The sequence below is a fragment of the Prionailurus bengalensis genome, chromosome D2, assembly GCF_016509475.1.
Source record: "Prionailurus bengalensis isolate Pbe53 chromosome D2, Fcat_Pben_1.1_paternal_pri, whole genome shotgun sequence".
Lineage (NCBI taxonomy): Eukaryota > Metazoa > Chordata > Mammalia > Carnivora > Felidae > Prionailurus > Prionailurus bengalensis.
Window position 1 is genome coordinate 69631217 of NC_057351.1, and position 21214 is coordinate 69652430.

General features: G+C 43.7%; 1 pseudogene; it reads right to left on the bottom strand.

The window, feature by feature from the left end:
- Positions 1-11576: 11576 nt before the first annotated feature.
- On the bottom strand, positions 11577-12184 carry LOC122492638 (annotated as a pseudogene).
- Between the last annotated feature and the right edge of the window lie 9030 nt (positions 12185-21214).

Consider the following 21214-nt stretch of genomic DNA (forward strand, 5'->3'; position numbering starts at 1 on the left):
AACTCTGGACGCCTGGAGAGGGTCACCACTGAGTCTTAAGCTGAGTAACCAGCACACGTGTGTGAAGAAACCATGCAAGGCAGGAAAAGAACCACTTGGAAGGACTATAGAAAACAATTATTTGAGCTCACACTGCGTCCAGAGCAGGTTCCTCTTCTCATCAACCGGACTAAAACCCTCAAAACCTAGAGGGCGTCAGGTAAAGTACTCAGAATGGTTTTGTCTCAGTAGCTGGGAACATTTAGCTGTAATCTAAACGCTACTCTGGTCTCACCCAACACGCCTTACAAATGAAATTTAAAAAAAAAAAAAAAAAATCAAACTGACTCCAAGCAATAGAACCATGCTCCAGAACAAACTTTAAGAGCACTTCGAATACTTATAAGAATACAAAAATATTGAGGGGCGCCTGGGTGGCTCAGTCAGTTAAGCGTCCGACTTCAGCTCAGGTCACGATCTCGCAGTTTGTGAGTTCGAGCCCCGCGTCGGGCTCTGTGCTGACAGCTCGGAGCCTGGAGCCTGCTTCGGATTCTGTCTCCTCCTCTCTCTGCTCCTCCCCTGCTCACACTCTGTCTCTCTCTGTCTCTCAATAATAAAAAAAAACGTTTAAAAAATTTTTAAAAAAAGAATACAAAAATATCCAGCACCCACAACAGTAAAATTCCCGATGTTTAATGTGTGGTAGGAAGTTACTGGCATGAAAAGAAGCAGGAAAATAAAACCCATCATGCATAAAATGCAGTGGATCAATCAAAACTGATTCAGAAATGATACCACTGATAGAATTCGTAGACAGGGGCATTAAGACAATTATACTTAAGAAGATGTGGAAAAGATTGAGCATATTAAGTAGAGACATAAAAGATGTAGATATACTCCATCTCTATGATCTATCTACATACCCCTATTTGAAATTCTAGCGGTGAAAACAATGTCTAAGATGAAAAATACACTGCAAGTGATTAATAGTAGATTACACACTGCAGAAGAATGATTGGTGGGTTTGCAAACATAGAAATAGAAAGTCGCAAAATTAAAGAGAAGAGAAAGACCGTTAAAAATATACAAAGCATCACCGAGCTATGAGACAACCACAAGTAGCCCCCAAAATATGTGACTGGAATCCTCAAAGAATAAAATATTCGAGGAAATAATGATCAAAAGCTTTTCAAAGTTGACTTAAAAAATATAAACACAAAGTTCGAAGAAGTTCAACAAACCCCAAGCACAAGAAATCTGAATAAAATTACACTACCAAGGTATATCTTTTTTTTTTTTTTAGTGTTTATTTATTTTTGAGACAGAGAGAGACAGAGCAGGAACAGGGGAGGGGCAGAGAGAGGGAGACACAGAATCTGAAGCAGACTCCAGGCTCTGAGCTGCCAGCCCAGAGCCCGACGCGGGGCTCGAAACCACGGACCGTGAGATCATGACCTGCGAACACATGGACCGTGAGATCATGACCTGAGCCGAAGTCAGACGCTTAACCGACTGAGCCACCCAGGCGCCCCAGATGATATTTGTTTAAAGCAAAAATACCAGCAATGTATTGTGGTGTTTATATTTGGTGGCAAAACATATGACAATAATAACACAAAGACTGGATGAAGAAAAATGGAAGTATATTATTGTAAGATTCTTATTTCACGTGTAAAGAAAAATAATAGCACTTGAGGGAAGACTGTGATACATTAAAGATATATGCTAGCAACCCTAAGGCAGCCATCAAAATAATATAACAAAAAGTTATAGTTAATAAGCTAACACAGATGATAAAATGGAATCATTAAAATGTCCTATCAATCTAAAAGAAAGTGAAAAGAGAAAAAGGGAGTAAAGAATGGACGGGATATAGAAAAAAATGGCAAAATGGTAGATTTATTTATTATTTATTTTCGTTTATTTATTTAATATAATTTATTGTCAAGTTAGGTAACATATGGTGTATACAGTGTTCTCTTGGCTTCGGGAATAGATTCCCATGAAGATGGTTGATTTAAGTCCAACCATAGTAATACCCACATTAGACGTAAACAGTCTAAACAGCTCAAGCAAAAGGCAAAGATTGTCAGATTGCATAAAAAAGCAAGGTTTATCTATATGATGCCGTAAGATATGACTTTAAGTATAAAGACAGAAATAGTTTATGGGGCACCTGGATGGCTCAGTTGGTTACACATCCAATTCTTGATTTCAGCTCAGGTCATGATCTCAGGGTTTGTGAGTTTGAGCCCTGCATCCAGCTCTGCACTGACAGTGCAGAGCCTGCTTGGGATTTTCTCTCTCTTCCTCTCTCTCTCTGCCCCTTCCTTGCTTCTCTCTCTCTCTCTCAAAATAAATAATAAAAATAGGGGTGCCTTGGTGGCTTAGTTGGTTAAGCGACCGGCTCTTGGTTTCAGCTCAGGTCATGATCTCACAATTCATGGGTTCGAGCCCTGCATCAGGCTCTGTGCTGACAGCACAGTGCCTGCTTGGGATTCTCTCTCTCTCTACCCATCCCCCGCTCGCTCTCTCTGCCTCTCTTAAAATAAATAAATAAGCTTTAAAAGAAATAAAAATAAACTTAGAAAAAGACACATAGTTTGAAAGCCAAAGAATTACAAAATATATACAATGCTAACATAAATCAAAAGAAAGCTGGAGTAGCTAAATTAGCATCAAAGTAGATTTCATAGTAAATAATATTATCAGAAATAAAGGGAATCATTTTATAACTGTATTTTTATATATTAACAAAGAACAATAGGAAATCTAAATGTAAAAATAACATTTACAAAAGCATAAACAATGTAGCTCCTGGACTAGTATCAAATATGCAATATTAATGGATAAATCTAACAAAAGATGTGTAAGATCTGTGCACCAAAAATGTCAAAATTTGTTAAAATAGAGAGGCACCTGTGTGGCTCAGTCAGTTGAGCGACTGACCGGCTCAGGTCATGACCTCGCATTTCGTGGGTTCAAGCCCCACATTGGGCTTTTTCCTGTCAGCCTGTCAGCACAGAGCCCCCTTCAGATCCTCTGTCCCCCTCTCTCTGCCCCTCTCCCACTTACGCTCTCTCAAAAAGAAATAAACATTAAAATAAATTAGAGAAGTTCTAACTTCTCCTTCCTTAGGTGTGAGCTGCACATAGTGACTTCCTTCCAAAGTGCACAGTATAGGGACACCTAGCTGGCTCGGTTGGTAGGACATGTGACTCTTGATCTCAGGATCATGAGTTCGAATCCTACATTGGGGTAGGGTTTACTTAAAAAAAATGCTAACAAAATTCTAAACAAAAACAAAGTGTACAGTATGGAAAGATGGAAAAAAGAGTGACAGTGAAGAAACCTGACAAATCCACCTTAGCCAGAAAATCAAGGCCAACATCAACAGTCATAAATCATGTTGACATATGTACATTTGATGTGATGTGATAAAACTGACACTTTACCTTTGTGGTTTTCCTCCTAATAACCCATTTCCCCAGTCTTCATGAGAAAATCATCAGAAAAATTCCAACACGGGGGTATCCTCCAAAATATTGGCCAATACTTATCAAAAACACAGAATATTGGAGAAATTGTCATACCCAAGAGGGATCTAAAGAGACATGACAACTAAATATAATGAGATAGCTTGGATATGATCCCAGAACAGAAAAAGGACATTAGGGAAAAACTAAGAATTCCTAAATAAACCACAGACTGGAGCTAATAACATTATATTAATATTGGTCCATCAATTGTAATCATACTACTGTAAGATGTTAACAGTAGAGGAAACTGGGCACACAATATATGGGGATCTCTGTACTAGCTTCTCAGTTCTTTTGTACGACGTTCTAAAAATTAAAGTCTATTTTAAAAAATTAAAGAATGTCTAAATTAATGGAGAAACTTACCATGTTCATGAATGAGAAGACTCCATTTTGTTAAGATGTCAGTTTTCCCCAAACTGATCTATAGCAGGGATAGGCAAACCATAGCCCATAGGCCAAATCCAGCCCACCACCTGTTTTTATAAATAGCATTTTATTGGAACACAGCCACACTCCTATGCTTCTGCGTTGGCTATGGCTGCTTTCATGCTACAATGGCAGAGTTGAATCATTGCAACAGAGACTGTATGGTCTAAAACATTTACCACTTGGCTCTCTACAGAGAAACTTTGTTGATCCCTTGATCTGGTGCAATCCCTATTAAAATCCCAGGAGGCTGTTTCATAGAAATCAACAAGCTGCTTATAAAGTTCATATGAAAATGCAAAAGACTAAAAAGAGAAAAACCAACTTTTTAAAAAAAGAACAAGGTTGGAGGACGAACACTATCTGACTTCAAGACTCATTAGAAAGCTACAACAATCAAGACAATATGGTATTGTGTAAAGATAGATAAATAGGTCAGTGGAAAGGAATAGAGGGTTCAGAAATAGACTCATACATACATAATCAAGTATTTCCCACAAAAATGCAAAAGCAATTCAGTGGAAAAAGCATAATCTTTTCAACGAATGGTGCCAGGGCAATTGGATATCTGTATGAAGTAAAAAAAAAAAAAAAAAAAAAAAAAAAAAAAAGGAATTTAGATCTATACCTTGCTTGCACCATCTAAAAAATTAATTCAAAATGGATCCCAGACCTATATGTTAAACCTAAAACTATAGAACTTCTAGAAGAAAGCACAGGAGAAATCTTTGTGACCTTTGGTTAGGCAAAGATTACTTAGATCTGATACCAAAAAGACAATCCACATATACACAGGAATTGATAAACTGGGCCCTCATCAAATTAAGAACCTCTGCTCTTCAGAAAACACTGTCAAAAGGATGAAAGGCAAACCAAACATGGGCGAAAAATGTTTTCCAAACAATATCTGATAAAAGACTTGAATCCAGAATATATCAAAACTCTCAAAACTAAATCATAAAACAGGCAAGCCAATAGAAAATGAGCAAAAAGTTTGAACAGGCTCATCGCCAAAGAAGGTATACAGATTGTAACTAAGCACAGGAATACAAGCTCACTCTCATTAGTCACCAGGAAATGTAAACCAACACCACAGTGAGATACCGCCTGGCATTTCTTAAAATGCCTAAAATTAACAAGGCTGACCACACCAAATGTTGATGAGGACGTGGAGCAACTGGAGTTTTCCTTCACTGCATTTGGTGGGAATGTAGGTACTACAAACTCTTGGGGGGAAAGTTTGGCAGTTTCTTATGATGTTGAATACAAACCTCCTATTTGACCTAGCTGTTTGTTCCACCCCTAGGCAGTGACCTGAGAGAAATGAAAGCCTGTGTCCACACAAAGACATATACACCAATGTTCAACGCATCTTTGTTTGTAATAGCCAAGAACTGGAAACAATACAAAGACCCATCAATTGGTGAATGGATAAACAATTAATGTTTAACTGCACAATATAATACCATTCAGAAACAAACCAAACAGGAATTAGTGATACATCAAGCAGTATAGACAAACCTCAAAATCATTATGCTAAATAAGGAAAGACACATTTAAAAATAAGAGTGCCTACTGTATAACTCTACTTATATAAAGTTCTAGAAGAGGCAGACTAGATTTCTCTGGGGCTTGGGGTCTGAGGAGGGGCAAGAGGGAGGAATTCCAAAAGAACATGAGGAAACGACTGTGGGCAATGGACAGGTTCACTGTCTTCATTGTGGTGATGATTTCACAAGTGTAGACATACGTCATAATTTATCAATTGTATACTTCAAATAGAGGTAGCTCATCATATGGTCAGTTATACCTCAATAAAGATACAAAAAGTAAAAAACAAATTAAAAATACACACAGGATTACAAAAGAGCCCAATTATATTGAAATACAGCTGTCAAAAATATTTTTAAAAAACAAATTTGTGATGTGATTACTTAAGTGCTTCTTTATTAAGGCAAGTCTAAAAACTTCTGTGATTTAGAATTAATGATGAATATAAATGATATTTCAAGGTTTCCAACCATCATAATATGACATAAAAATATCTGTGATTGGGGCTTCTGGGTGGCTCAGTCAGTTGAGCATCTGACTCCGGCTCAGGTGACGATCTTGCAGTTTGTGAGTTCGAGCCCCACATTGAGCTGAGCTTGTTGCTGTCCGTGCAGAGCCTGCTTTAACATCCTCTATTCCCCTCTCTCTGCCCCTCCCCCACTTGCACAGGCACACACGCACTCGCTCGCTGTCTCAAAAAAGGGGTGCCTGGGTGGCTCAGTCGGTTAAGAGTCCCACTTCAGCTCAGGTCACTATCTCGCCATCTGTGAGTTCGAGCCCCACGTCGGGCTCTGGGCTGATGGCTCAGAGCCTGGAGCCTGCTTCAGATTCTGTGTCTCCCTCTCTCTCTCTGCCCCTCCCCCGTTCATGCTCTGTCTCTCTCTGTCTCAAAAATAAACATTAAAAAAATTTTTTTTTAAATAATAAACGTTAAAAAAAAAATCTGTGATTTCCAGTAGTGTTATAATCACAGACGTCAACACTAAGGAAGCAAAGACAAGAAATAGAGAGAGAAACTGAGTCTCATTCACAGCATCGTCACTGGAGCAGGCTTCCTGGGAGAGGTGAAGTTTTATTATTATGCCTTGTCCCTTGTTGTCTAGTTTTGGTTTGGGGATCAAGGCCAGCCTCATAAAGTAGATTAGTGGCTTCTCGACCTTTATTATATTATATATAAGTTTGCTTACATAGTATGGGAAATACAGGGGTGCCTGGGTGGCTCAGTTTGTTAAGTATCCAATTCTTGATTTTAGTTCAGGGCATGAACTCACAGTCACAAGCTCAAGCCTGGAGTAGGGCTCTGCACTGACAGCATGGAGCCTGCTTGAGATTCTCTCCCTCTTTCTCTGCCCCTCCCCACCAAATAAATAAATAAACATATAAAAAATAATAATACTAATATGGGAAATACATGTGGGCCTACCAGTTGTTTGGTGAATTACAGATTTTTGGTTTTATAAATTATATTTTATTATTATTCCCATATTACAAGTAATATGGGCTTGTAACGCATGACATAATCGAGAATGTTTCACTATAAGGTTAATAATTGTTTTTAAAAAAGGTCACAGTTGCTGCTACTACTATTAGTTTGTTGCCCACATTGGGAATAGGAGGAAATGCTGAATTTCAGTGAGAGCTCAGTAAAAATAAAGATGCAAGGTATTCCTCGAAGTTCACAAACCCCTGAGTTACGTCCACATCAGGAACCCTCGGAGAGCCGTTGGGATCAACCTGGGGTAAGAGACTCAGTTCAGAGTGCAGAGCTATGTCTCCAAAATGGCACTCACCTGCTTCCTCTTCCTTTCTTCAGTGGGGTTGACGGCCCCAGGGTATTATAATAAGAATATTAGTAATAACAAAGGCCTGAGCCTTTGCACATGGGATGTGCACATTCTACCTCCTTGACTTGCTCTCCAGAACAGATCTCAACCCTTTGGTTTCCTCCTAACAGCCATTCCTGTGACAGAGGAAACAGTTCCTTAACAAAAGTCACCTCCAGCGGCTTCCAGAGAAAGCGAGCTTGAGTCCACAGTGAGGGCACTTTCTCTTGAGGAAATTAAGTAGAGCAGGGTTAAACAGAGCCTGGAGTTGTCAAGGGCCCCTGGGCTCAGGTATGGAGAAAATAGTCCCCTTTGTTTCCAGCACCTTCTATGCTCGGTGATCATAGGACTCGGCCCTCCTGAGTCCTTTGTCTCTGAAGGAGTCAGGTCTTTCCTGTTAAGCTCCCAGTGGGAGCCTCTAACTTTGGAGTGTAGAACACAGTTGACGCAGTCTTCTCCCAGTGCTGCTCATACAAGCCCTAGTTCCCTTTAAATGCCTGTATTTGTCCCGCAGCAGGGATTGGGCTGCTTCTCTGACCCACTCATGGTCAGGCCTCGCACTGGCCTGTGATCTTCCTCCAGGCTCCTTCTGTTTGCTCCTGTGGTCTTGCGCCCCTCGGCTGCCAGGTCTAGTAAAGGTTCCTTTCTGCCTCTGGCCTGGTCATCACAGAAGCTTACCTCGCTGTCCCACCCTCAAGTCAAAAACATACGCCATCGCCATCGGAGATTCTTGGTACATTTTCATGTTTGTTTGTTTGTTTGTTTATCTTTATTCAACTTTTAACCATCGCCAATGGGCACAAACATTGTTTAAAAGTAATCTCTACCCTCAACGGGGGGGCTTGAACTCACCACCCCAAGATCAACGGTGGCATACTTTACGGACTGACCCAGCCAGGTGCCCCATTTTCATGTGTAACGTGTTCTCAGAAAACTCTCTCTTTTCTTTCCTTTTAAAAACTACATTAAGGGTTAAGAACCTACATTTGCATTTCAATTCTGTGGCTCTGACCCCCTACCCTTGTAATCCTCCCTCTATTTAGGAAAGGGCTATCTGCCACCCAGGTAGAGCTCTTTGGCTAAGGGAGTCCTAAGTAGGAAGGCATCATCCAGAATATCTCAGCCTTCACTGGAGGGATTGGGGAGTGGCTGGTGCAGGAAACTAGAGGGAATATAGAGCAGGAAAATGGAAGAGGAAGCACCCTTCTCCCACAATGTCTAGACCCCATCGCTTGCAGAAGTTTTGGTCAGCTCGTCTGGGACAAGAGCCATCAATGTTGGTGGTCAATTTTGGAGTCTGGGGCTCCCTGGGGTGGGTGGGGTGTTCAAATTTGAGGTGGCCAGGGGCTAGGAAGAACCAGATAATGAGCCCTAAGCCCCAAAGAGAGTCCTAAAATCTAAGGAGCCCAAGATACAAGGGTAGCAGGTCGGGTTTGTTTATGTTAAAAGTTTATGTTCTGGAACAGCACCAAAAAGTCTCCAAAGGACGGACACTGGAATTGAGGTGGAGGTTGCTATTTCCTAAATGACCACCTTCCCGAGCCTAAGAATTAGTAGTTGGGTGTTAGTTATGTGATTGACGATTGATGGGAAGAACTAGTGAGGCCAGCAAAGCAGAATAGTTACGATACAATCAGGTACCACAAGTCATTCATAGTTTATCACTTCTCCTGTTACTGACATTTCAGCCGCCCCAAGCATTTTCGAGCCACTCCAAGCGACTGGACAACGGATCTTTGCCGCCACCGAGTTGGCTGGAATACAGGCTCTTACTTGGCACAGGGACCTACAACTCACAAATGATCCAGGTTTCAGGCTCTCTCTTTGAACCTTCAGCTGGAGCTGCTGCAAAGGATTACCGCTCGTGAACATGCTCGTCCTCTTCCTGCCCAGACTGGAGCACAGGCCTTACAGGCAAATCTAAGTGGACTTTGCCCCTAAAGGGAATCTATGGAGACACAGTGGGTGGAGGCAGGAGACATAGGTGGATGTGGACAGACCACACGCTAGGAGCTCTGAGAAAATTACCTCCATGCCCAGCTCAAGGTTTAAGTTCTTAGTATTAAACACAATGCCTTGGCACATGGCAATATACTTAGAAATTCCGTATTGGATGGAAAGAAACTATCTAATGATGATATTAACAAATATGAACACAGATTCTGGAATATTATGAAGCTGGGAAATAATTTTTGAATTAATTGGACTGTACATATGATAGACAAAGAAATTGGTCCAGTAACTCTGAATGTGAGAAATCAAATGGAAAGGTAACATAGGAAGATATATGTTATTTATTTATTTATTTATATAAATTATTTTTTAATATTTATTTTTTAATGTTTATTTTTTTGATGTTTATTTCTGAGAGAGAGAGAGAGACAGAGAGACAGAGAGAGACAAAGACAGAGCATGAGCAGGGCAGGGGCAGAGACACAGGGAGACACAGAATCTGAATTAGGCTCCAGGCTCTGAGCTGTCAGCACAGAGCCTGACATGGGGCTTAAACTCACAATGAGATCACGACCTGAGCTGAAGTCGGATGCTCACCCAACTGAGCCACCCAGGCGCCTCTAGGAAGATATCTTTATGACCTCCCTTGGGGGTCAAGATTTCTTACACAGCCCACACAAAAGTAATCCCATATAGGTTAAAAGTTTCTGTTCATCCAAACGTACCATTATGAGAGTGCAAAACAAGCCACAGAGAGGGAGAAGATATTTACAAAACCTATGTCTGACAAAGGTCTTATATCTAGAATATGTAAAGAATTCTTACAAATCAATAAGAAAAAGACACACCATTTTTTAAAATGGGCAATAGATTTCAATAAGCATCTTATGACAGTAAGCATGTGAAAAGATGCCCCAAATCATTAGTTATTAGGGAAATACAAATTAACACCACAATGAGATACCACTTTACCCTTACCATAAAAGGGAGGAAATGGACAATACCAGGTGATGAAAATGGATCTCTCTGTGCATTCTTGAATGAATCGGTTCAACAACTTTGGAGAAATTTGGTGCTAGCTATTAAAGCTGAACCCATGTAGACCCTGATGTTACAGAAATGTTACCCCTAGGTGTTTACCCAATAGAGAAACATTCATATATATATATATATATATTTTAATTTTTTTAACATTTATTCATTTTTGAGAGACAGAGACAGAGCATGAGCAGGGAAGGGGCAGAAAGAGAGAGAGGGAGACACAGAAGCTGAAGCAGGCTCCAGTCTCTGAGCTGTCAGCACAAAGCCTGACACAGGACTCAAACTCATGAACTGTGAGATCATGACCTGAGCCGAAGTTGGACGTTCAACCGACTGAGCCACCCAGGCTCCTGAGAAGCATTCATATATTAACGAAAAACACCATGTACAAGAATATTTATAGTAGCCATCCTTGTCCTGGCTGAAAATAACCTAGAAGTTCATATTCATTGTATATGTATATGTATATGTATATGTATATGTATATGTATATGTATATATTTACAATATACAATGAATAAACTTCTACTGATTATATATTATAAATTTGTTTGCCATTGTGTACAGTAAAATGCTGTACATTAATGAAAAATAATTGCTGTTACATTGGTGGGTGTGTGTGTGTGTGTGTGTGTATGAAAGGGTAAGCTTTATTTCTACTCTCAAACTCTTACAACTTTGGGTAAAGTCCTCATCCCTGCCTCAGAGATGGCACAAACTGTAATAAGCAATCCACCCCCATGAAGAACACAGTGAATTTTTTTAAAGTCTCTTTTTAAATGTTTATTTGAGAGTGAGAGAGATAGAGCAGGGGAGGGGCAGAGAGAGAGGGGGACAGGATCCCTGCATGGACAGCAGAGCCCAATGTAGGGCTCGAACACACGAACCGTAAGATCATGACCCGAGCTAAAGTCAGAGGCTTAACCGACTGAGCCACCCAGGCACCCCACACAGTAAATTTTAATGCCCCCCCTTTGGGGGAGGGAAGGTCATACTACACACTTTTGGAGACACCCCAAAGGTTGCCTGGCAGTTTTGTACAGAAAGGATTTGGTCCCGTCTGAAGTGGCTTGGGATATTAAAAGTCACTTGAAGTTGGTGGCTCAACCCCTCTGGGCTGGGGTGGACAGGGAAGTGGTCTGGGACAGATGGGCAGACCTTGGGTGTGGGCTCAAGTTCTTATGGACAGAAGTAGTTGATCCTGGGGGGCTGCTGGGGTGGCTGAGGGCAGCCCGAGTGCCCAGGCTGGGTAGAGCCTGCTCTAGTGGCCTTTGTCTGCCCAGTCCGCCAGCTCAGTGCTCTGGAACCATAGCTGGGTCTCCCTCTGGGCACCTTCCATGGAGTCGCCGGCCTGGATGATGTGTCTGCTGAAGTTCCCACCTCCTCCGTGGTGCTGGGGGAAGTCTCAGCTGAGTCCATGTGTCCTGTCATGGCCCTTGAAGAGCAGACCCCTTTGGGGTCTTCCCGGACCATGACCGCCATGGGGCCAGAGCTCCTATAGCTGATGAGGGCTGGGTAGAAGGGCTTCTTCTGCAGGTCATGGCAGTGCTGGGCAAAGTCTCTGTCTGGTTGCCTGAAGCACCTTCATCCCCACCAGCTTGAAGGTCCTCCTCTCAAAGCGCCAGATCACATCCCCAGTGAGCCACCACTGCACCCCTGTGGCTTCACCGCCACCAAGGTCCGCTCGCTCCCGGGTCCAGGAGGACCCCTGGAGATGGAGTGTGTGAGTGGGCTTGGACCCGTGACTCGCGGGCCATGCAGCAGCCCCCACAGGATGGGGTGCCCCAAGAGGCCGCCCGTGTCCGCCCACCCGAGGGCCTCTGGCTGAGGGCCAAATGCTGCCGCTACACTGTTGAATTTCATGCACATGTTAAACAATAGAAGCCTGCACCAAAAGACTGCGCACTCTAGGATTCCATTTCTATGAACGGCAAAACTAATCTAGAATCGTAAGTCAAACTACTGGTTGCTTTTGAGGTGGGGTTGCCAGATAAAATACAGCCCACCCGGTAAGATTTGAATTCCAGCTTTAGACTAATGTCTTACTGTAAGCACGTCCAAGACACTATTTTTATTTGCTAAATCTGGGAACCCTACTTTGCGGGGACATTGACTTGGAGGGCGCAGGAGGATGGCTTCTGCGGTTTTGATAATATCCTATTATCCTAATGTGGATGGTAGTTACCTGGGTGTGTCTATTAGCAAGAATTCAGCGAGGGGAGTGTTCGCGGCTTGTGCACTTTACGAATGTTCTCCTTCCACAAAAAAGTTTAAAAAGTTTTGATAGAATGATAAAGGAAGAGCCAGGAGTCCTGGGTTCAAACGGTAGCCTTTTGGGTTCAGTTTGTCCAAGTCTCAGTTTCTTCATCTGTTAAGCAGAAATCATTTTAACAAGAGCTATCCTACTAACTTCATGTTAGGCAGGGAGGAAATGGGGGTGCAGAGAGGCGCAATACCTTGTTGAGGGCAACCCAGCTGGTGAGTGGCACTGACGGGTATACGCCCATCATTCTAGAACCCACATGCTGCGCCTCCTCATTCTCCCGCTTGCCTCTTGGAAAGTGCTCCTAAAACTGTAAAAGGCTCGCCAAACATCAGACCTGACTTATAATTACTTAGGGCAGGAAATTTTAATAAGTTCAGAGTGCGGTTGGTCGTTGAACAACACCGCTTGGAGCTGCGCGGGTCCACTTATACATGGATGTTCTTACAGTGCAGGAGTGTAAATGTATCTTTTCTTCCTTATTGCTTTCTTAATAACTTCTTTTCTCTAGCCTACTTTATGGTAAGAACACAGTATATAATACACAGAGCATACACAGTATGTGTTAATTGACTGTTGATGTTATCAGTAAGGCTTCTGGTCAACAGCAGGCTATTAGTAATTGATTTGGGGGGAGTCAAAAGTTAAACATGCATCATCTATTGTGTGTGTGTAAGGAGGTCAGCGCCCCTTACCCCCTGGCCCCCGCCCCCCGGCGTTGTTCCAGGTCCAAGTGTATTTGCAAAATTTTAAAAGTGTGAGTGCATTTCCCAGGTGCTAGCTTTCCCAAAGCTAGCTTCGGATTCTCAAAGGGGTCTCTGACACCCTCCCCTAAGAAGCACAAGAGCCAGAAGAGCCCCTGATCTAAAGGGGATGCTCCAGTCCAGAGTAACCCGTAACAGCCTTGACTGGACCGAACCCCACAAGGGTTCTCTTCTTCCTATTTGACTTGCCTTTTTTTCTTTCCTCTTTAGCCCTAGGCAAACCACTTCTCCGGGCGGGGGTGGGGGGGGGCACCTCTCAGTGGCCTCCCACCTGAAAGCAGAGGCCTGGGGTGGGAGGGTGGCGGGCTTCCTTCACCAGGAGCAGCGCTCTTGCTTAATTAGTGTTTATGAAGGGCTGCGTGTTATTAAATTACTAGCCACTGGAGACCAGGCCTTGGGGGTTTTCGAAATCTGTCTTGCTGCCCTCCCTAACTGGGTGGGAGGGATTTGCTTCGAGGGACAGAGGGAGGACGGTGGTTGGGGACACTCTTATGGTGGGGCTGCCCCCTCCCGATGGACAGCACCACTAAGAGATCCAAAAGACTCTTTGCCGCAATTTTCCAGCTTGTCTTTGGTTTGAGAGCCACCATTCCAGATGTGTTTGTTTTGAGTTCAGGCACTTTTCCTTTGTATAATCCAGCTACCCTTGAGAGGTGTAACTAGGAGGGATAGAATAACAGCGGTAGAGCTAAGGTGCACTGAGCCCTCTCACGGTGCCATGCTTGTGCCGAATCTGGGCATTCGATCTACCATCTGGACGCGGGAGGCGAGTAACAAAGTCTGCCCTGACTGAAGATCTCTATGATCAAGGCAAGTTGACATGCTATTTCATGGAATTCTAATGATAACACTCAGACATAGGTCTTATGTCCCCACTTGATATGAGCAAAGAGAGTTAGAATGATTTTTGGATGGACCTCAGGGCACACATTCAGACATGGCAGAGTCAAGATGTGAGCTCATCCGGTGAGACCAAGATGCCTTCTTGTGCGGGGCATAGGTTCTCAGCAGGGAGTGGAAATGTCACAATTTAAAGAAACTCCCTAGGCCATTCTGAGACAGCCCCTGGTTGACAGGGGGAAGGGGGAGATGGTCAGAGGACTAAGTGACTTACTATCAGGAATGGGGTTATTGGGGCGCCTGGGTGGCTCAGTCGGTTAAGCCTCCGACTTCAGCTCAGGTCACGATCTCACGGTCTGTGAGTTCGAGCCCCGCGTCGGGCTCTGGGCTGATGGCTCAGAGCCTGGAGCCTGCTTCCGATTCTGTGTCTCCCTCTCTCTCTGCCCCTCCCCCGTTCATGCTCTGTCTCTCTCTGTCTCAAAAATAAATAAACGTTAAAAAAAAAAAATTAAAAAAAAAAAAAAAAGGAATGGGGTTATCATGTGCCTTCCAGAGAGGGGGGTTTCGGTGTAGAGCAGCGGGGGTGATTTTGCTCCATACTCCCCCCCCCCCCCCCCGGCCTCCAGGGGACATATGACAATTCCTAGAGGTCTTTTTGTTTTTGTTTTTACTGTTACAACTGAGGGCGCAGTGTCAATGTCAGCTAGTGGGTAGAGACCAGAGATGCTGCTCAGTGTCCAACAACATCCAGGACAACCCTGCACAACAAAGAATCACTCAGTCCAAAATGTCAATGGCACCCAGGCTGACAGACCTGGTGCTGTTTAGGGACTGGGAATGTAAGGAATGGGATAAGTTGAGGGGAGAGCCCTGGGCATCCCACAAGCATGGTGGGGGGAGGGGGCGGGGAGAGGTGGGCCTTGAGGACAAATACTATCCAATTCACAGTGTAGCTGAGGGCTGGGTGTGAGTTTTACTTCAAAGGAAATGATCTTTTTGCCAGGCTCCTCTTTTTACCCCCGATACATCGCAGAAAACTCGTGAGGGTGATTCCGTTGTTGGGTTGGCCCAGGAACCAGTAGCAAAAAAAGACCTCTACCCGGAATCAGGAAACTTGAATCCCAGTCTCAGCCTGGCTACCCTCAGCCATGTGATGCTCGGCCTGCCTGGATCTCTTGGACCCTCAGTTTCCTTACCTGTAAAATGGGTAATTACACTTGCCCTCTACTTCACACGGTGCTGTGAACAGTAAATGCATGAGAAAAGGTTTATAGAAGGACGATCCCCTTTCACACACAAAGGATGCCCCGTGAAACCTGCAGGCAGGTCACTGAGCACATTTAGGGTGGATGGGGCTTATCAGTAATTTTCAAACTAAAGGCATGACATGGGATCCTTTGCCACTGATGTGCTTTGAAATTCAAGTCTGAGGGTATATTTGACAGAGGCTCAAAGTTATGTATTGGATGCAATGTCAGCAACAAGTACCTCGGGGGCGCCTGGGTGGCACAGTCGGTTAAGCGTCCGACTTCAGCCAGGTCACGATCTCGCGGTCCGGGAGTTCGAGCCCCGCGTTGGGCTCTGGGCTGATGGCTCAGAGCCTGGAGCCTGTTTCCGATTCTGTGTCTCCCTCTCTCTCTGCCCCTCCCCCATTCATGCTCTGTCTCTCTCTGTCCCAAAAATAAATAAACGTTGAAAAAAGAAAATTTTAAATAGTTAAAAAAAAAAAAAAAAAACAAGTACCTCGAAACGTCCCCAAAGTTGGAATGGATACAAGAGAGGAGGGAAGTCTAAGTATTCATTTTTGAAAAGAGAAAAAAAGGGGCGCCTGGGTGGCGCAGTCGGTTAAGTGTCCGACTTCAGCCAGGTCACGATCTCGCGGTCCGTGAGTTCGAGCCCCGCGTCGGGCTCTGGGCTGATGGCTCAGAGCCTGGAGCCTGCTTCCGATTCTGTGTCTCCCTCTCTCTCTGTCCCTCCCCCGTTCATGCTCTGTCTCTCTGTCCCAAAAATAAATAAACGTTGAAAAAAATTTAAAAAAAAAATGAAAAGAGAAAAAAAGCGTTATCTTCCTTTATGATTGTGCAAATAACCCGTACCCAGGTGTTAATCCCGAACAGAACCAGATAGTATAAAAAAAGCAGAAAAATGAAAGTCAAAATTTCTTCGTTGACATTTTGGGGCACATCCTTTCAAGTATTTTTATTGAACAATTTCCCTTTTAAAAAAAGAACTCTATAATACATGCTGTTTTGTAGCCGGCAAAAATAAATAAAATAAAATAAAATAAAATAAAATAAAATAAAACAAAACATGAACAGCGGCCAGATGATCACATTAGAAAGACGCTTCTCCTAAGGAAGGGTAGGCAAGTTTCCTTCAAAGAAGAAAAAGCTGAAAGACAATGATAGCCGATCCTTCCCTAAGAAATGCCCCATCTGGTTTCTAGAGTCATCACCTTGCCTGTTGGGGATGCAGGTGGGTGGCAGGGCCTGGAAGAGCTAGGAGGGTCTCACAGGCATAGTAGGCACCGTCATTCACATGGCCTCCTGCCCCCTCCCCCCATGAACCCTGGCAGGAGGGGGAAGGGAAAGTGGGCGGGGCCTCTGCGGATTCTTCCCTGCCCAGGACTGAGGTTTCTCCAGGAGCAGAGCCCTTGGCTGGGTAGAGGGAAGGAATGTTTACGCCTGTGCCGTGACAGACATCAAGGACCTGGACTGTCGCTAGAAAGCGTGGCAGAATCAGTGTCTGGGTACACACGCATGGAGAAAGGCCACCTTTCCAAGCGAGGGGGTTCTGGGAGGGGTCCTTGCGCTTCTTATGGGGTTTTGAGGTCATTATAACCTCTCACTCTTGGCATCCTGGAACCTTTAAGAAATAACGATTAATGCCTTCCCTCCCGCTCTAGGTATTTACAGTGTGCCCTCAGGCTACCAAGAAACGGAGTCGGCTGCGGATGACAGTCAACCGGAAGCCTCCCTCCTGGCCCAACCCCGTGCTGCAGGCTGTTGTCTACACTGGGACCCGAACTCACTCCGGGTGCCGGAACTCATCATGTATCCTTCTTCCTTTCCCCCACCCCCCCCCCCCCCCGTTCAAATGAAGGTTTCGTTAGGAAATAGAATCCACAAATATCATTGGAATTTGCAGAAACAACTGGGGTTTTTTGCAATCCAGTCCAGTCTCAAGTGATTCGTTCGACATAGATTTAGTCCTTCCTCAAGGACAGACTAGGGCTCAAAGCTGGTGTGGATTCCTGGGGGGAAACCAAGCCTAAAATCTTCACACTCTAGACCTGGACGTCTCCTTCGATCCTTCACCTCCTTTATCCCGTGATGCTTTTGGCCAGAAGCAGGTGTATCAGCCCACACTTAGATAAATTACAAGGGGAACAATGGCATTGTCCTCTCCTGAAATTTCACCTGCTCTGTCCCTTGAACAGACGTAAACCACCTTGTGAGACCGCTCCATGCTGGCTGACATTGTCTTCGCCTCAGTTTAAAGTGCTCGTGTTTTTGTGGAGGGTGCTTGGATATCCATGACATTTCTGAACATAACAATGAGTTTGGGCCAGTGAGGATGCTTTGTAAGAAAGGATGGGGTCACTGAAGCTATTTTTAAAAAAAGAGAAAGAAAAGAAAACCTCAGGCATTTTAATATGTTAAATACAGACCCAATTATTAATTCTAAAGACTTCCACAAATCAACCTAGATGAAACTTTTTTCACCTTTTTCTGCCTTTTCCCCCCTTCTCAGAAACACTTAGACCTACCCTATGGCAATGACTGTCGGGAAGTCTCTATCCTGTATATCAGGGTAGCACAAATAATTCAGCATAAAGCAGCCCAGTTCCTGTAGCCTGGCATTAGGATAAGTATATCTTAAGAAAGTTCTTATGCAGACTTGGCTTCAGGCAATAAAACGTCATAGACGTATAACTGTAGCAAGCGAAATTTCTAGGGAGCAAATTAGGCTGAAAACATTTTCTCGAGACGGCTAGAAAGGAATCACACACCACCCCAAAATAAGGCAAGTTATGCAGTAAATGTTTCATTTATTGGCCTTCTTCCATTACTATTAGGGTTAAAAGACATCTTGTCAATAAGAAAGGTGTATTTATGGAGGACTGATGTCTTTCGCAAGGCGGCTCCTGTCATAAGTACCTATAGCAGTAGTGATCAGCTTATGAAGGCAGATGATGAAACTCTGTGCAAATGCATACATCTCCCCATTAACCCTTGGATCATCAGGCATTATTGTCACTTTATTACCCGGACCTGTCATTAGCCGAAGCAAGGTGATCAAGCCAGGCACTTCAGAAAAATGCCCGAACAGAACAGTGTCCCTCAGGGGTTCAGGAAGAGGGTATATATGCCTTTCCGTGTCCCTGGACAGCGCCACTGGGGAGGAGTAAAAGGATGCCTGTGAAGTGAGCCTTTTTTTGCCTACCCCTTCCTCCTGCTAAAATGGAAAACTCTTAGAGGTGTCCAATTTTTAGTGCGCCTATGTTGGCTAAGGGAGTAGCTTTCCTCAAGGTCCAAATAAGGAACCATCACCCACGCAGAACAAAAAGCAAACAGAAAATCTCACAGTGGAAGCAGGACTTTGGCTTCAAAACATTTCCCCATTTTATAGCTTCCTTATGTTTTCAGATTCTTTTTTTGGCTTCCCTCGGTCAGCACCCTCCCTGCACAGATAAGTCCAACGCAGTGGGTTGGATCATCCATCTTGGAGCCTGAATCTTTAGGGAAAAATCACACGGCACACGTACGCCCACACGCGTACATGTGCAGGTCGCTGTGGAGCGTCATTTAGTGGAATGTTGAGGAACCACTGGGGGAGCTGAGTATGCTTGACCACACGTATTCTTTACTTCTGGCGACTCTGAGCAGGCCATCTTTGTTTTTCCTAAATTCCAAGGCCAAACTTCCAAGGCGCTTTGTCGTCTTTGCTTGTGTGCTGCTGAACCTCTTAGCGTAACTGGGGTCTGGGCTGAAAGCATGGAATCATGGGCCCTCTGAATGGTAAAAAAGGACCTAGGAAAACACCCAGTCCAACAACCTCACCCGACAGGTGACAGGTGGAGGACACAGGTAACGCTTGGCCTATTTCTGCCATCCCCATTAAGCACATTCCCATTTTTCAGAGGGCACCTACCACTCTACCATGGCTCCCCCATAAGGAACCAACACCTGAAGAACGATTTATATCGACTGGAAACTTCCTTTTCACATTCCTCAATAGGGATGAACAAGGAAGTATCCCTGGGAAAGGTGACCTGTTCACTTAGTTTTCGAAGTAAAATGCAGATTCCAGTATCAACACATGTCCACAGGGATTTAATAGAGCGACAGCCGAAAGGGGAGAAGAAAACAGAGAGGTGAAGAAGCAGAAAGGCAGTGGATGAGGAGGAGAGGCAGGAAGACAGAGAGGCTGAGACACAGTCTCCTTAGAATTCAGGACCTGGGCTGGCCCCAGGAATGGGCACCAGGAAAGAGGTCACTTCCTCCCCATCCTGCCCACTCCCAAATATGCAAAATCCCCTGGCTTGGGCCAAAGTCAGAACTGGTCTGGTTTCGTCCCTGTGTTCTTGGAACCCTTGCTATTTGGGCAGGGCTCAGGATCCTGTAAACCAGGAGTCCTTAGTGTCTGGAGAGAGAAGTTACCTCAACACCTGGACACGAGCCAACTGTTGTTTAAAATTTCACACCAAATCTATAAAGTACATGTCCACATTGTGAGCCAGGCAACCTGACTTTTAAAAAATGTATTATATTACCCTGCTTTTTGCCCATTGCAATTCCACACCCTCTCCCTCCCCTACTTCCTATCCGGGCAGGCATCACCTGAAGCCCTTTTTCAGAGACTCAGGGGTTATTGACCCTCTGAGATCTTGCTGGTCTCCCCAGCCTTTATGGCACGAAGCAATGAAATTAAATGTGGCACATGTGCTATTATGGAATAACTTTTAATTGCTTAATTAAATCAGAGATTTAAAGAAGGAAAGATTCAAGAGTTTCCTTTGAATGAGAAAAATTAGGATATGCCAACATGGATGAGGTTACTAATCATCGCAAGAAAGCCTTTAGTATTTACATATGATAAAAATGCAGGCCAGGGCATTAAAAACAATAAGTACGTGCTTTAAAATTTCAATTCAGTATATTTATGAGCTTTTATTATCCAGGTAGTCCCATAAAGGACATAGAAGTCCTCATTATCCAACTTAATTCAGATCAGGGTTCGATTAAAAAAAAAATACCACTGCACAGGACAAAGAAATTGCCATAAATTGAGTTCCTATGAATGTGTTCCAGTTTAAGTAAATAAGCCCTTAAAACAGGCTTTAGAAAAGTCTATGCTGTACACAGACAGACTCAGGCACACTAGGTATGCAGGTGACAATTAGCAAGTGTGAAAAGCTATGGTCATTCGCTAAATGTGTAAATCTAAAGGCAACCAAGTGAAAAGACCTAGGAAAAGGAAACTGTTAAATCCATTTGTACATGGATTTAACAGTGAAGCATTTCATTCTTCATGTTTTTACTTAGTGTCTTGAAATAATCCCCTTTCTGTCTCCACTCTCCCTCTTAGAAACTGTGCCCGCCTTATTTATTTATGAAGTCTGAAGGTTAGTCCTACCTGCTGAGACTAATTAGCCCTGTGCTTTGTATCCTATGCAATCCTGTCTGATTAAATGTACACATTTGTTTTACTTCTTTTCTGGCTCCTTCTCACTCTACTTCTGATTTTTCTGATTAATATTAAAGTTGGGAGTTACAGTGATTCTCCTCCATAGGCTCTCCCCCTCCCCATTTTATTTTGCCTGCCTCTTTACTCTTTAGTGTGCTAATGTGGCTGCGAATTTTTCCCAGTGCAGGGGAATTCATTGGCCTTGTCAATCTTAGTATCATTATTTTTAGTAGTCTTCTCTCTGAGACCTTAGCCTATAAAACAGTTTTGCTGAAACCCAAACTCTCTAAATATTACATGGTAAATTTGCTTTCTTTTAGAAACCTTAGGTGCTGATGGGCC